Genomic DNA, 16,906 nt, shown 5'->3' with positions numbered 1-16,906 from the left:
GGACTGAGTCTAATGCTAAGATCACTGTCAATCTTCCATACACACATGGGCAGTAACTTCAGTGCAGATTTTCAAGAGACAAAGTTCAAGATCTCCAGAGAGGTTCCAGGCTGCTGCTGGCTCACCGGTGTGCCTACATGTGGGTGCCAGCTCAGGTTGCCAAACCCTTATCAACTAATCTTTCAAATACACAGGGAATTTCTTGTAACACAAAAAATACATTGTTTTAGCATGCTGGCCTAATTTAGGTAAGCTTTCATGAAATGGTGTGGAAATAATTGAGTAGTCCTTGTTGTCTTTGGTTTGTAGTTCTAATTGCAAAAATGTTTATGCACAACAGATAATACTCTCAGTGTTTTCGGTATCTAAGAATCACATTAAGAATAAACACTAATGACATTTTTCAAGATACATAATCAGCTTGTTTATGAGACTCGTATGTCTAAAGAGGAGATTTCGATTATTTTAATACAGTCCTGTGGTGGCTACTGTTGACTTTCCAGCAGGCAAACGGACAGCTTGACAGCTAAATACTTGAAGAGGTTTCATACTTAAGTATCTCCAAGATCTTAATTTTCCAAGTAAATCAGATCTTACATTTGGGTTAAGGCATATAATAATCCACGTGATATGTTGGTAAAAGAAATATCTTTGTTAACATGTAGGAAGCAGCTGGAAAAATAATGTATTATCAACAAGAACTTGTAGTTTGGTCAATGCAAAATAAAGCCCTTGCAAAATGGTAACAAGACGTATATTCCAAGTACTTCTGTAGTTAAACTTCCTTTTTATGAACCTCCAACCCCTTCACTAAAGCAAACAAACAGCAAAAGTAGATGCAATATATTACTATTTAAGAATATAATTTTTTAAAACACCTGTCTTCAGAACATAGATTTCAAATTAGTGATCACTTTTCAAATAGTTATAATTCTTACAGCTAGATAAACTTATATCCATGCTGTCTCATCTTTCCAACTCCTTAACATAATGATAGCAGCCTATATGCCAACATCTCATAGACAATATCATCACAGCCTCCCTTAACCCTCAGAAAAATAAGAATAGCTAACTTTTCACTCAAATGTTTAATAGATGCCAGTCATTTAATCATCAGCCTAAGCATGTGCATCTGAAATAAACATCTTCAGTCTGCAGACACATCTCAGGACAACAAGATACCTACCCTCTTCAGAAGTTATCTTGAAGAAGGAACTCAGAGATACCACTGTATTTATGTCATTTCTAAGATGTAAAGGTAGCACTGCCATCCAGGCTTGAATTGGGAATCATCTTGATGGGTTCTGTGACAAACTCAGATGGCACCCTCCTCCCATCAAACCTTTTCTGGAATGCTGCCCAACCAATGACAACTTTCTAGACACCAAGAGAAACATCACATTCACAACTTACAAATACCACATATAGAAAAACTTAGGATAATATACTTACCTCCACAAACTGGCAGCCTTCCCAAATACCACAGTAAATGCGATCTAATTCCAGTGAACTGGTTATATGCCAAGTAAATACAATGAAATGGCCAAAATGTGCATTGGGAATGGAAGGAGAAGAAGCCTCACAGCATGGCTGAATGCTTCCCATAATGTGCCTCATGTAACAAGTCATCATTTTCTTTTACATAACATCTGAAAGAGAAAGGGAGAAAGTTTCTCTGCTAGTTGTTACAGATTTTTGCAGACAGTAATAACATAGCATAGTAAGGATTAATACATACCATGTATGTATTGTTTGTACCTATTCCAAAATGAATACTTGCAATGAAGTAATGTTCTATTTAGTGAAATTTTAAGCAAAATTTTACTAACCAAGCTTTACATGCTTCCTCAGTTAAAAAAGTAATGAAAACTTTGCAGCCAGCAGAACTGCAGCATGCAGCAGCACAAGAGTATCCATAAATTTAAAGCTGTTTGTCATCTACTTTGGAGAAAAAAAAGAAATTTAAGGTAAAACCTCCCAGCACTGTTGCCAGGGAGTTTGGATTGTTTTGTGGCACATCTGCAGAGTTGAGGGGTTTGGGTATAGTGATGATATTTGCAAAAGGGCAGCTCATGTATTACTTAAGACCTGTTTTTGCCCCTTGGTAGAGCTAATAGAACAGCATTGTTTAGTAGAAAAGTCCCTTTGGTGCCTAATAAACTACACTGAGTTTAAAAATTATATAACTTCCAATTTGAGGCTGCATTTTCACTTGCTTTAAGAGAAAGACTTAATCTGGACTACTTCTTCGACTGTGCTACAGAACTGTATTTAAATCATTACAGAAGAGCACAAGATTGGTATACTTGAGGCAGAAAATGGGGAGGCTGCACACATCCATACTCAGCTCACTAAAATTTCAAGTCCTCTCAAGAAGTATTGGTTTCTCTCCTCTGACACTACAGGAAGTTCAGTAATTAGCATGCTGCTGGTCCCAGCTGTTGTGTTAACTGGAAGTTTTAAATTAGATTAGATGGAAAATACTGAGGTAAACGAGATACCTTGAAATTGCCAGGAGATGTAGGTTCAATGATCTATTAGATGTTAATGATTGAAGGGACCTATAATTAACAACGATAGCATTGCAAAGTATTTGAATGTTCCATTGCTGCGGGACACATCACAGACACCAAGTATTAATTATGACTTTTAAAATTCATCTGTCCTCAGTGACCCATTGTAGCTTCACCGAGGAGCACATCTTTGAGGGTGTCCTCGACTTCATCATGTGCTCAGTCTCTCACGGAATGCACTGGCATCATTTCCTTCCTACAGCAGAGTTCAATTTATGTTTTTCAAAGCCACCTCTTCTCAGTTGGCAGTAACTGACAAGCCTTGCGCTGGGTAATTTTGTTCACTGGATATGCCCTTCCAGGACAGTTTTCACTTGGAATCTTTCCAGGGATGTGTCATCTCAAGTTTGTTTTACTTGGATAACTATTGAAATCTCATCAGCACAGCACTTTTTTGCCCCCCTATACTTAATTAAAGTTGTGCACTATAACAGAATCCTATCAGTTCAAAAGAAAAGAGAACCTGATCAACCACCATGGAGCAACATTATCTGCTGGGCTAGAGAAGGTTAATTAGGAGTAAGATGACCAATGCTTTTAACCAAGTAAGCAATAAAGAATTTGAGCAATCAGTATGACCAGAGCACAGTTTCAAGCCCACATAGGCAAACTGGTATAGACCTCTCCATGAATGTCAGTGGCTGACTGGACCTGATGTAAGAAGAAAGACTGACGTTCCCACAAAACCACACCATTTTAACAAACTGTCTTGGTTTTAAACAGCACCTTGCACACTGATCTCATTAAGAATAATGCCTTTACTTGATACATAAAGAAAAATGCTTTTCTGTTTCATTGTTACATCTCAGTTTCATGACATTTTGGCAGTGGAATTTTTCTCTACCCATTTTGAGAGTCACTTGTTTTGGTCAGCACTGAAGATCCCTCCCACCCAGTGACACAGCTAATTGCATAGGGTTCCTAGAGCAAAACTAATACGTCCTTGAAGCTACAAGTAGGCTGTCACACTTCTGCTGTTTATCTCTTACTAGCTCTGCTGCTCACCAAACCCTACCTTGATCTATTTTACTGCGTCAAAATGGCAGGGGGGAGAGATAGGGTTAGATAGTTTTCTCCTGTACTGTTTAGGAGGATATATCAGCTCTCAAAAGGGCCTGACAAAACTGAAGCCGCTACCCAATGAATGAGCAAAGCACAGCTCAGATTAGGTGCAAGACCTCCCCCTTCCCCAAAAGTAAAGTGGTGCCTCCTCCTGCCTGCTTTTCTGTTTGCATTATTTTTAACCTTATCTGGTTCCCTGACTCAGTTCACAATCCCCAAACAGTTGTGTCAACAACTGAGTGAATGACAGCCTGAGTGTAGAATTTCTTCAGCTTGTTTCTCTCTAAAGGCCACATGTAGCCTGAGCAGTATTTTGCTTCAGGCAAGTCTACCATGTTCATTTAAGTGAAGACTAAGTGTGGAGGTGTTACCAGCCTAAGGAAGATAAGAATCTGGTGCATTTATCTTGTAGTTAAGTTTATATTAATCCACTATACACTCTGCTCTACCAGAACAGAAAAAATAACATTACAATTGATGAGCAGCTAAGCTTGTGATATATTTCAAAATCACAGTTCTCAAGTTTGTCTTTTCACTTTTAAGGTTTAGTTTCTACATAACGTTGAAGTAAGCTTCTGTTCCTTACTATCACTGAAGTTTCACAACTACTCTCTACAGATATAGAGTAAAAGTTTTGCACTAAAGAAGCTATGATAATTCAGACAGTTTCATAAATCATCCCAGAAAAAAAGGCAAATCTGAGCGGCAGGAAAGGACTCAGTTTGGCAATGAGCCAGCCCCTTCACTTGCTTGAGAAAAATTTGGCTTCAGGGATACATTTCAGAAAAACACTTTCAACTATCACAGAATTATGGAATTATTAAGTTTGGAAAACACCTTCAGGATCATCAAGTCCAACCATCTCATTGCTAACCCATCTTTCTTAAATACCCCCAGAGATGGAGATTCTAGCACATCCCTGAGAAGCTCACTCCATTGCTTGACCACCCTCTCTGTGAAGAAGTTCTTCACAATGTCCAATCTAAAAATCCCCTTGCACAGCTTGAGACCACTTCCTCACATTTGATCACTTCTCACCTGAGAAAAGAGACTGATAGAACATTATGTTGTGATATCTTGCTATTATGAAATATGAGCTAAGTTTACTACTGTGATTAGGTTGATCATCAAAACTGCAGAAAAATAACGGGAGCCATTTATCTTGACTAGGATCTTCTGTGACTACATTAGTTCAGAAAGGGAAGTTTCTGCCAGCTGAGTTTGGGTGGCTACTCAGCTGATGTTGAGGAGAATGCCTCAAAGGCCAGCTACCAGGACACCAGCTGTACAGTGAGTGAAACCTCTTTCTCCACTGGACTTAAAAACTCTGTGGACCAGCTAGACACAGATCACAACTTGATACTGACATGTAGTTAACTGTTAGTGTTCTGCCTTTGTCATGTATTTGTCTGTTTCCAAACGCAACTAAGAGCTCCTTTGATTCCTTTTATTTCACCACTAAATCTTGCCCAATGTTAAGAAAAACTTTACGTTAGTTTAAGAAATACTGGAAAATTCCATTCCCAGGGTGAAACCAGTCACCCTGTGGATCACAGACACAGCAAGTTCAGCAAAAACAAATGCCTCTACTTAACATTCCTAAGCTGTTCATCTTCCACTGAGTTCCACGGCAGGAAGGATTTTCTTCCTTCATAAGCAGTGGAACAGCAAGGAAGAGACCTAAAGGTGAGACTCCCTTTAGATCTCTTTACAGTGGGTTGTGGCATCTCTAATCCATGGAAATAAAGAAGCAATCTTCTCTATAAAAAAATGTCCAATGCATTTAAAGATCACTATATTCTTTAAATACCAAAACAGTAATTTCATTTATTTGAAGTACTCCCACTTAAATTTTTATTTCCCCAACTCTAAAGACCCATAATTTTTTTTAAAAAAGAACAAAAGTATGACCTGAGATTGGCAAGCAGCAAGTCAAAGCTTCATCTAAGTTCTATTACTACATTTCTCTCATCACTTTTTATTTGAGCTGCAAAATATAAATATGCCCAAATCCACTGCTAAACTAAATCAGCTGATAAGTATGACGCAGTACCCACCTAACAGTGATAGTGCACTTTCAAATGATCCTTTGTAATGCAGGCTAAGCATGCTAAAACTGAGTGGTTTGGCTATATAAAAATTCTCAAGCAAGTCTGACTGCTTGAAAATTTTCACATAAAGGCTAGTACAAACAAACAGTTTGGGAAGTAACACTACACACTAACACCATGCAAGATCTTCAGTCACCTCCATCTGTGCCAGCCAAGCTCCAAAGGAGAAGCAGCAGCTGAGGTAAAGATGTCACTCAACACAGTGACCAAAATGCAGATCAATTATCAGACCTTACATGACACTTATATTTTATCCTTCCAGTGTTTCAGTGATTTTAATGGGTCTTCTCAAAACTTGAGAAAATTTCTGAGCTATACATAACTATATAGCTCCAGAAGTGCTTACCTTTCAGGGCAGTACTGCTGATTCTATCCATTCCTGTCCTTATCCCATCCCACCTTTGTCTTTGTTAAGCAATAAATTTGTCCAGTAAAACTCCTTTCTGCTGGGCAGTTCTGTGGACTTTTTGATCAGATTTGAAAACGTTGTAAGTGCAATCCTCAGCTCTCACAAGACTTTCCCTCACTAAATTAAACTGCCATACCAGGAACATGTTAGATCTGTTTATTCAAATGACATTGAAGGATTAGCCACCATACATGCAAAGGCGGTCATACTTTTTTTGAACCAGCTTCAGTTTTGCTTTGTCAGAAATTCACAAAAAACCTTATCAAAAATCACATTATTCCTGCTCTAACTGAAGATAGCAATGTTTCCACAAGGGCAAAGTTTAGATGGACAAACAGATAAAAATATAAGGTCACTTCAGTGAGGCAATCTGAGCTGGAATGTACATTCTGAACAAAGTAGTCAGACTGCGTACAAGGTTTTCCTCTCAGTTCTGTGCAGCATTTCCAATAGAGAAAACCAGTCTGGTGGCTAAACCAGAGATGACACAGGGCATTTATTTCTGGCTTGGATACAGATTTGTTGTGACCTTGATGAAGTAGTTTAACCTCTGCATTTTTTTACTTGTATATAAGGATGATCAGCATCTCTTACTTCATAGGTTTAATTCATGGATTCTTGTAAAGAGCCTTGAGATTCTTTGCTGCATGTTGCTATAGAAACAAGAAGCAAAACTACAACACAATCACATATGATACTTTTATGACCCCTGGAGTAATCAAGTACTTCAGTCTTCCATTTTAATATGCAGTGGTACTGACATTAAGAGTGGAATAACAGCAATGTTCTATTTCATCCATTTTTGAAGATGGCGAATAGCAGTGTAAACATTACACCCACTCAATATTTTGACCTCAAAAGTATGCTTTAGTTTAATTTTCAAACTCAGATACATATATGAGGTAGATACAGGAAAAACTGGATAAAGAAAGCTCACATCTACATGCCCTTTAACAAAAGTCCACGTGTACACATGTACAGACCATATGGGCATGGTGGATCATGCTGGCCATCAACATTTATCCCATCTGCTCTTATCATAGTACAGCTGCTAAGCACTTCTCAAGCAAGTTCAGATATACCCCTCTGCAAAAGCAGGCGACTGAGTTTTTAGGCAGCATAAGAGATGCACACAGGCTTAGCAAAGTGCTATCTAGTGCCTTCAAGAAGTGGGTGAGGGGTCAATTCAGCTTCATGTTTCTCAGTAGTCCAGCCCACTCAGGCACAGTGCAGGCACAAACACAGCTGAAGTCAGTGTGTAACCCGCTGTGATACAAGCCAATGGAAGTTCCATGGTTAAATGGCCAGCTCAGAATCAAAGAAAACTGCAGCAAATCTCCCACATAGCTCACTGCCCAACCAGTCCAACCTTGTTCTCCACAAACAGAACTGGCAATGGCATCAGTGTGAGGGCCACATATTTAGAGGAGACCTATCAAGCTGAAACCATGGCGCATGGAGACAGTTCTGCACAGTGCAGGTGGTTGCATGTGCCATTCATGGTCTGTGCAACAAGCATGTGAATCATTTTGTTTCAGAAACATATTTTAAATAGTTGGAAATGACAACTAAGCAACATTATTAGCTGTTGCTCCTCCTCAAAATTTGATACTGATAGAACTATAAAAAGTTTTACTTAATCCTTGCAAATCAGCACACATACATTTTAATATCACATTTGCTTTTATATGTTGACATTTGTGATAAGATTTCTTTTAATAAAGTTTGTTTACTGACAGGCTTTTTGCTGCTCCTTCCCTGGCCACCACCAATACATGCAGCCCATTTAAACACTGTGAGTTGTGAAGTACCCATGCTTTAAGCCAGTTTATCATCATGTGACTTAAATTACTGACATAAAAGGCAGTAGAGAATCTACACGGTGAAAGAGTTTAAGCATGAAGGAATTTATTCAGTGAATCATCTCTCCTGGTGCACATTCATCCACACACTGTCAAGATGAACAAGGTCCATCTGTAGCAAAAGGAGCCAAGTGAAGGGACACTGTATGTCATCATGTTATGTCACAGTCATCAAGCATTCTGTATTGCTGAAAACCAGTTTCTAAATCAAGACCATCATGAAGTACTAGATTCTAAAGTATGCCTTGAAATTTTCCTATTACTGTGAAGAAATGATTTTTTTTGTTGTTTTTTTTTTTTTTTTTTTTCCAATTGTGCTGTATTTTATTACAATATTTATTGGAAATTTTGGAATTGTTTTTAATTCTATTTAAAAAAAAAAAAACAAACAACTACCACACATAAAACATCTTGCACCAAGCCTTTGTATTTGCTCTACAGTGCTGCAACACTAGTGTTCGACCTAATGCATCTTTTTCTTAGATTAGGCCAACTAAACCTTGGCTGCAGTTTCTGGACATCACACACAGCTGGCTCCCTGTGGGCTCCATGATACACTTAAAGAGCTCACTACAGATCATTTTCTTCCAGACCCTCATCAAAATGTTCATTTGGAATACCCCATTGATGACAGAGACCATATACGTTAGATAAGTCTTATAAAAAGACCTTTTGCAAAAGCTAATCTCAGTCTGACAAGGCCAACTCTTTGTATTGTTCAGTCTTTCTGCCAACACTCATGTTTGCACAAAATGATGACCTTCAGTACTATCGCTAAGGAACATTGCGAATGACAGGTTAGCAGCCAACTCCTACTGATTGGCATGGGACATCAGGCTCAGCTGGCCAACTACTGCCTGCTTAGTTAACACATTTGGAGTATTGCGTGAGATTTCCATGGCTGTGGAACAGCATTCTTATGAATCAGCAAACATAGGGAAATACCTGTATAGATATCCTATGTATAAAGTCAATATCGGTCACTTTTTTCAGGTAGCATCTCTGTTTCCTTTTGTGATTTGAGTTAGACTGGTTTATAAGATGACATTAGGGAAATAAGGTCCATTTAAGCAGCTACTACTGATTGCCTTCCTACCACCAAGAGAAAAAGCAAGGCAGAGTCAGAACCTGGGTCCTTCTTATTCAATCTTACATAAGAAAGGAGGAATGTGGTAAATGAGAAGAGTCTATAAGCTCTCCCTCTTGGGATTTTGCCAGGTATCTCTCACACACTACCTGTCAGTGGAAAGACCAACACTCAGAAATGTTCTAACTTGGCTCTCCCTGCTTCCATTCCCACCTGGAGAGACTGCAGAGATTGCCTCTAAGTGAATGACCACATGCTTTTAGCACAGTCCTGCTAGTTCAGAAACCACCAACATTGTCAAGTAAGAGTTTACTGGATTGACTTGAGGCACTAGAACGAATTCAAGGCATAACAATTTAAATACAAATGAAAAATAAACAAAACACTCTTTCCTGTACAAGACCAGGGCCAAAGGATTGCTAGAAATATAATGCATCAGTTTCTTATACATATCAGCCATCAAAAAGCGAGTATAGAGTGCCACTGTTCCACTTTGGAAAAGTGCAGAAACAATATCAGATCCTTACAGCATGTAATTGTTAACTCAAGCTTAAGTAGGACAGCTTTGGAGACATTTTCTTCCTTACTCATGGCAGAGATTCCACATCTTCATAGTGGAGTTAATGTCATGAAAAAGGATGCGAGGTATCTGCTATGCAAAGACATTTAATGGAAAGGTGCAAATGAAGCAGAATCAGCTTCTGTCTCTGTCCTCTTTCTCCCTGTAGAAGTGCCAGTATTACCGTCAGCTGTCTGAGGTAGATTAGCCGCACAAAAAAGTGTAACCAGAATAGAAAGCCTTAGTCCACGATTCACATCAGTCAAGCCTGAACTGATCAAGAATACAAGAAGATGGCACCTAATGAAAGCAACTTATCTTGACCCATATAATAAATCATAGAATCATAGAACGGCTTGGGTTGGAAGGGATCCCAAGGATCATCAAGTTCCAACCTCTTGCCACAGGCAGGGCCACCAACCTCCAGATCTGGTACTAGACCAGGCTGCCCAGCGCTATATCCAACCTGGTCTTGAACACCTCCAGAGATAGGGCATCCACAGCCTCTCTGGGCAGTCTGTTCCAGCATCTCACCATTCTCTCTATGAATAGCTTCCTCCTGACATCTAATCTAAACCTTCCCTCCATGAGCTTAAAACCATTCCACCTTGTCCTGTCACTATCTACCCTGGTTAAAAAAAAAAAAAAAAAGTTGATTCCCTTCTTCCTGTTTATAATTCCCTTTTAAATACTGGAAGGCTGCAGTGAAGTCTCCTTGCAGCCTTTCCTTCTTCAGGCTGGACAAGCCCAGCTCCCTCAACCTGTCTTCATCATAGAGGAGGTGCTCCAGCCCTCTGATCATCTTTGTGGCCCTCCTCTGGGCCCTCATCCTCCAACAGCTCCACATCTTTCCTGCACTGGGGGCTTGAGACCTGAAGGTACCACAAAGGTACCATAAAGATACAGAATACCACAATGCAGAATACCACAGTGTCTGTTTCTTTAAATACTTCACCCATGCAGTGCGGTCAGCCCTGGAGAACCTCTAGTTACTGGAGGAAGCACTTGTCCCCACACCCAGACATTCTTTGGCTCCCAAGACTGCTAATTAGCACATCAACCCAGGATAACAGCTATAGGCTAGTCCAAGAGAAACAACTATAGAAAGGCTTTACAAAAAACCTTTAAATGTTAATGGCCTCAGATTATTTCAGCTTTTAGGGTTTTGCTCAGCTTGCCATGTCCTACTGCACTTCTTCTCTCTTTAGACTTCTTATGGCCTGGCCTCAAGTTCAGGCTTTTTAAGATTTCATGATAGCTGTCACATAATGAAGCACTTCATTGTCCAAGCAATGAAAACTAGCAAAGCTGTGGTTATCGCCCCTCATATTGTGAAGGTACAACAGCAATAGAAATAACAAAGAAAGAATATGCTTTGAAGAAAAACAATGCCTGTTAAAACTTGACTTGCAGTAAGCCAAGCTTTATATTGTTACAGGAACAGCTGCTGAGAACTTCAGTGCCTCCACATTTCCTCTGTGAAACTCAGAGAGAACATGGGCTATTCCAGCTCTAGATCTTCTGTGCCTTTGATGACAGGTACAGCTCACAATTTTAGCTTGGGTACATTGATCAAGAGGTCAGTCATCACATCAGCACTGCTGAGTGTACTAATTAGCATGTTCAAATGGTCACTGTGTCTTATTGCCTAATTATTTCATAACTGGGGGTCATGTTCTGCACCAAATCCGAACACTCTCAATGACTTCATTATTTTTCATTATTTTATTCATCTAACCTATAAATGTTTTGGAGAACACAATGGTTCTTTCAAAGGTCTGCGTATGTGCCTTGATTACGCACTGAAGCTGTACTTACACATGTATCTCTTGCAGAATTCATTCATGAGGAAAACCATACAAGTTCACAAGTTAATCATTTTCCTGAATGTCAGAAGCCAGGGCAGATCAGGATGTACACTGTGTTGGTAGAGCTGTAAACCAGGCTGCTTTAGTATTAATAGTAAACTTCCCAGCCTCAGTAGGATTTTTTAATAGTTTTCGCAGCAAGTTAAAAAGTAGCCATGGGTATTTCTCATAAGTAATTGCAAAGCACAGGAAATGGGCACAATGAAGTGAAAATGGCTCGAGTTTTCAGAAGAAAAATCAACTGTCCAGGGTTTCCTGATTGAGTAGAATAGACATTTTTTCCACAGTAAGAAAAGGCAGGGATTTCAAGAATCCAGTAATCAGCTCCTGTTAGATCCCATATGTTCCAAATACACGTGTTGTAAGATTTTGTTCCAGCTGCCAGCTGTAGATTGTGGCTTACTAGTTCACACTGCATGCATTCAAGCTTCAGCTACAGAATCAATGACACCAAAAAAGCAAGACTCAGCAGCACAGACCAGTATGGCACTGTATACTTTAGCTGCTCCACTTCACCACACCACACCACATGACTGACAAACAAAACCCACCTTGTGAACCAGCTGCTCACTGGGGTGACCAGCATGCTAACACATTCTGCCATCCTGGTTCTAGGTACAGCAGCATTTGGCAAGGGGAACAGGAACATGTGAGACTTAGGCTATTCTGAGAAGACAGATTTTTTTTTCCAAGCATCTTAGATAGAAAGCATGGAGATTCTTGCAGCAACTATTCAGACACTGCAGTCCCTACATTAGCCCCTGTTGATAGCCAGGAGAAAGAAATCATTCTTCTGGGCTTCTATTTCATCAGAAAGTTGTATTCTTTCATCATTCCCAACAACTCTTGTTTTCCCTAGGTTAAAAATTATGAGATTCAAGGCAAGTGAAAGCCACCCAACATTCTGCCTCTCCTGTCTGCCCCTCCAACTTTCTCATCTTCCCTCATCCTCAATTTTGCTTCTCGTGGTTCTTTACAAAGTGCAAGCAGAAAGTAGGTCAGAGACAAACTGGCACTGTCAGATGACTAGTTTCAAGTCACGGACACGTTGTTGTCTCTGTCGTACCATAGGAAGTTGTTATTACAAATCCTTCAAAGTTTGTTTTAGCTTGAAATGCTATTAGACTTACTCAACTGGCAAAAGAGAAGGCTTTCCACAGGAATTTCATCTGGTTAAGTCAACAGAGCTCTGCCTGCAGAACACAGCTTCCAAACATGAGACTTTATTTTATATTATTAATTCTTCACCTTTTCCTGTTTATAATGAAAACACTGTGAAATACCCAAACAACTTAACAACTGGTAACTCCCACCTTTGCCCACATGCTCCAACCCCCACCAGAGAGTTAACAGTGGCAAGCAATATATTCTAACAGAAGCATAATTTTAACTTACAATGGTCCTTCAAACTTCTGTAGAATTTCCAAGTGTTCACAGCTTCAGTGAATTAACAGCAAGAAAAACAGTGTCTGCTCAATTAGTTCTGCGGCCAAGTAAGGCCAGAATGACAGCTTTGATGGTGTGATGTCAAATCACCTCCAGCTGCCTTCTGCCTCCAGATTCCAATCACACATGAGAAACATGGTGCAGTAAATAAATGTAGGCTGGTACGTTGTTAGACTGTACTGTTACTTATTACAGCAGCAACCTCAAGTAGCGCTTTAAGTCTAATCAGAGAAAATCCCTATTCAGGTTCATTGGTCTAAATAAAAAGGTACTACTTCCTCTTGTTCTCAAAATAAATAAATAAAATCAAAACCAAAAGCAAATAATCCACAGCCACAGCAGGGTGTAATTGTGGAGAAAAGAAAGCTCAGCCCGGCCAGAAATATATCACAGGTGAGATCTTACTAAAAGTCCACAGCTAGAGGGGACAGTGGGACCAAAGCTTAACTCTACATTCTTTTTGTGTTGCTCAGTGAAAATAACAGACTTTAAGTTGGATGAAACAAACACCCATATAGAGTACTGGACCTCTTCCATCCATATTCCATTTTTGATTTTAGAGTATAGATGATACAGGGTCTTAACTCTTAAATTTCTTCAAGAAAATATTTAGTAACCAAATGTTGCTGTCACAAACATCATTAACTCTTGGATTCAAGTGACTGATAGGTCCAAGTAAAGTGGTAAAATTGAGTACCACATCTGAGATAAACAGCTCCAGTATCATTATGATGCTATGGGCTTCCTTTGAAACAGCAATTTACAAGTGTTCTGGCTCATAAACTAATGGCACACAGTATCTTTTGCATCTTACGATGTATCATAATATAAATATTTTTAGTTCATTTCATTTGTGATAGTTCAGTGTGAGATTATCAACACTACTTAGGGTTATCCTCAAAAATTCTTTGGTTACCTGATAAAACCCTGTTCAGAGAACAAGGTTAAATAGAAAAGTCAGCAAGAGACTTTTCAATTTCATAAGGTCATCCCTGCAAATTAGACTATTAGTCATGTGCCTTAAGCAGCTCTTAAACTTTAGGTTAATAGTTTTTCAATAATGTTCATTTAGTGCTTCCTTTCTGAACACAAGTTCACTATTCCAAGGCAACAAATGTAATAGTCGGATCACTTTAGAAAGCATATTGCTAATGGCAAGAAAGTCAGCAAGTGCCACGGTTGTGTAGTTAACAGTTTATTCATTTTGCAGCAATCATCAGTCCTACACATGTACCTCAAAACTTAGCCCAGTTTTCTTTTTCTAACCACTGGGGTAAGTGGTATTGATTCGCTGAAATTTAATTTCAGTGTTCAGGAACATCTATTTTAGGTCATACAAATTGAAACTTGGACTTTCTTACATAAAACTGGTCTCCTTTCCATGAAATTCCAGATTCACATAATCACAAAACATGAACTATGTCAGTACATTTGATGATGATTCTTGCCAACTTTGCTTTCCAAATTCATTTTCCCATTTTCATAGTCTGAAAATCAACAGTAACTCAAAATTAAGCAGAAGTAAGGATGGCAATAACATTAGTGACAGATATTCACCTCCTTGTTAACTAATTTTAAGGGCTATGAAAGAGCAGCAGCCTGCAGGAGAGTTATTTATCCATAAGATCCATTGTTAGAAATTTTTTCTGTCTGCTGCCAGCTACAGTTCCCTTGGCACTGCTGATTGCATAAGTCACTTGGAAAATGACATCAGATCTTCACCATCAGAAAGCAGTGGTGTTAAGCAATAGCTGACCACTGAGTTCAAATATATACAAGAGGTCACTGTTATACTACTGTTATTCAAATTTCTTACCTCCAGACAGAATCCTCTGATACAGATAAGACAGTATCAATTTACAGTGGCTGGTTATTCAGCTCAAGCCAGGGACTGAAAGAGAAAACAAAGATAACACTTGTAAATACAGTCATTTCAAAAATGCAACTCTTTTAGGCTCTTTTGTTTCTTGATCCTTTCACCAAGTCTTTCAACTGACTCAAAAGTTGACCACCACTGACACTGTCATCACATTTTGCATTGAAATACTAACATTCTGTTTTGGGGGAGGGGGAATGAAGAATTGAAAACATTTTTGAAAGAGAGTTTTTAAATCAATTTCAACTGTTTCAACAGAGAGTTCACATAAAGAATTCAGAAGAAAAAGCAAACAGCATAGAAAAGATGGGAAAAGAATGTTTAATAACCAGGAGTTCATGTTGTAATATAATGATTTAACAATAGGTAGGCTAACTAGCTCATACAAATCTGGATTTTCTAAGCATTAAGACTTGACAGGAGTGAGGAAAAGTGTTACTGTTTTTCATGAAATATCCCTTTAATCTAGGCCTTGCTTCACCAAAAATACATTTTCATGAGTATATCCAATGCTACACTGTTGATAAAGAAAGAGTGAGCAGAAGTAATAAAACTTCTCCATCTGGCAGAATAGAAGACTTGAAATGGGCATGTATCAAATATCAAACCCAGTTCTAAGTACTAATGAGACTTCAAACTGGTACCAAGTTCAAGGGATTTGTCTCAGTGACAAATTCTTGGCTGCATGCTGTATAGAATTTAATGTTGAAACATACAGTTTTAATGTTTATGTCTCAAAACAAGATGTAACTTTCATAAAAGAGAGCTCAAATCAGGGTGCCTATACTCAGATACTGTTTTCAAAATGCACATAGAAACGTCCTTGAATGTCTGTTATGCAACCTGCTTGTAGAGATTTCCCTGTATTGTTACAATAACTCAATACATTATCAGGGAAGAAAAGGCTTTATTTGGTCATAAATGTTCCATCCTATTGCACAGTGCTAATTCTTGCTGACTTCTGCTTGGAAAAAGAATCGAATCATAGAGGCTGGAAGGAACCTCTGGGGATCATCTAGTCAAACTCTCTGCTAAAGCAAGTTCCCTACATTAGGTCACACAGGAAAGCACCCAGGTGGGGTCTGAATAGCTCCAGAAAAGGACACTCCACAATCTCTCCAGCTCCTGTAGAGGAATAGAGGAACTTCGTTGCCTCTATTATTCTCCAATAGAAGGTTTCTTCTGGAGTCTACCCAGTCACTGCAATGGAAATGTGTAGGTAGAATGTTGTCCTGCACACATTATGCAAAAACACAAAAAATTATTTTTGACAAGTCTCAAAATGTCTGTTCCACAATTGTAACAAACCTGCTGATGGCTTTAAGAGTTCAATTATGCAGTACTGTGTCGAATAACAGAAAGCCCCATATTTTACCACCAGCAATTGGAAGACATCCCTTTCTCTCCTAAACTCTTTGACAACAGGTCCCTTCTCTTCCTGATCCACTCAGCTTCTATGGGAGGAATTGAGTAACGCTTGTTGTAAAATGCTGAAACCCACCATAGAGTACAGTGTTGTGGATGGTCACACAGAGCTCAAGGAAAATTAATTCAGCAGGTACATCTCATTGGGGAAAAAAAAAAAAGTGGAATCTGTTCCTCTTCTGCCATAGCTACCTCCCATACCTCATCCATCCTATTTATCTGGTTTCCTATACCCCAGCTCTATAGAATAGGCCCCAGCATCTTGATTCTCAGATGCCTTCCATTTATAAAAAATAAAAGGTAAAAAAAAAAAACAAAACCAACAACCAAACACCCCCACAAAAAGAGAAGAGCTTACAGCAATTATCTAAGAAAAAAGAAGTAAATATGCAAGATGTCTCCAGGACGTAAAATCCAGTAATTTGGAAGTTGGCCAGGGCACACTGTATCTGCTCAAATCCTGGAAGCAGAGATGACCAACCAGCAGCATCTTTTCCAGAAATACCCACTGTGCATATCTGGTCACATAAAGTCTATTTTCCTAAGAAAAGCTAAAAAAAAAACCCGACAACCTAGGAGTATAGGTTAAAATGCTGAAGACTTTAAGCATGGATGAATTTGACACTTC

General features: G+C 39.0%; 1 long non-coding RNA gene across 11 annotated transcripts in view; it reads right to left on the bottom strand.

Moving 5' to 3' along the window:
• LOC128073569 (uncharacterized) overlaps positions 1 to 16,906 on the bottom strand; it is a 108,662-nt gene that overhangs the window by 67,361 nt on the left and 24,395 nt on the right. For 8 of the 11 annotated variants that reach the window (XR_008202768.1, XR_008202763.1, XR_008202764.1 and 5 more), the window contains exons 2-3: positions 14,794 to 14,868; positions 1,453 to 1,649 (exon numbers count right to left, since the gene is read on the bottom strand). This is a non-coding gene — a long non-coding RNA (uncharacterized LOC128073569). Of the gene's footprint in view, positions 1 to 1,452; positions 1,650 to 6,092; positions 6,164 to 12,082; positions 12,492 to 12,926; positions 13,097 to 14,793; positions 14,869 to 16,906 lie in introns of those variants that run through there. The other 3 variants (XR_008202771.1, XR_008202770.1, XR_008202772.1) reach the window with 3 other exon arrangements.

The sequence above is a fragment of the Tympanuchus pallidicinctus genome, unplaced genomic scaffold, assembly GCF_026119805.1.
Source record: "Tympanuchus pallidicinctus isolate F22 unplaced genomic scaffold, pur_lepc_1.0 scaffold8, whole genome shotgun sequence".
In the NCBI taxonomy this organism is placed as follows: domain Eukaryota; kingdom Metazoa; phylum Chordata; class Aves; order Galliformes; family Phasianidae; genus Tympanuchus; species Tympanuchus pallidicinctus.
This window is presented reverse-complemented; position numbering and strand designations above follow the sequence as displayed.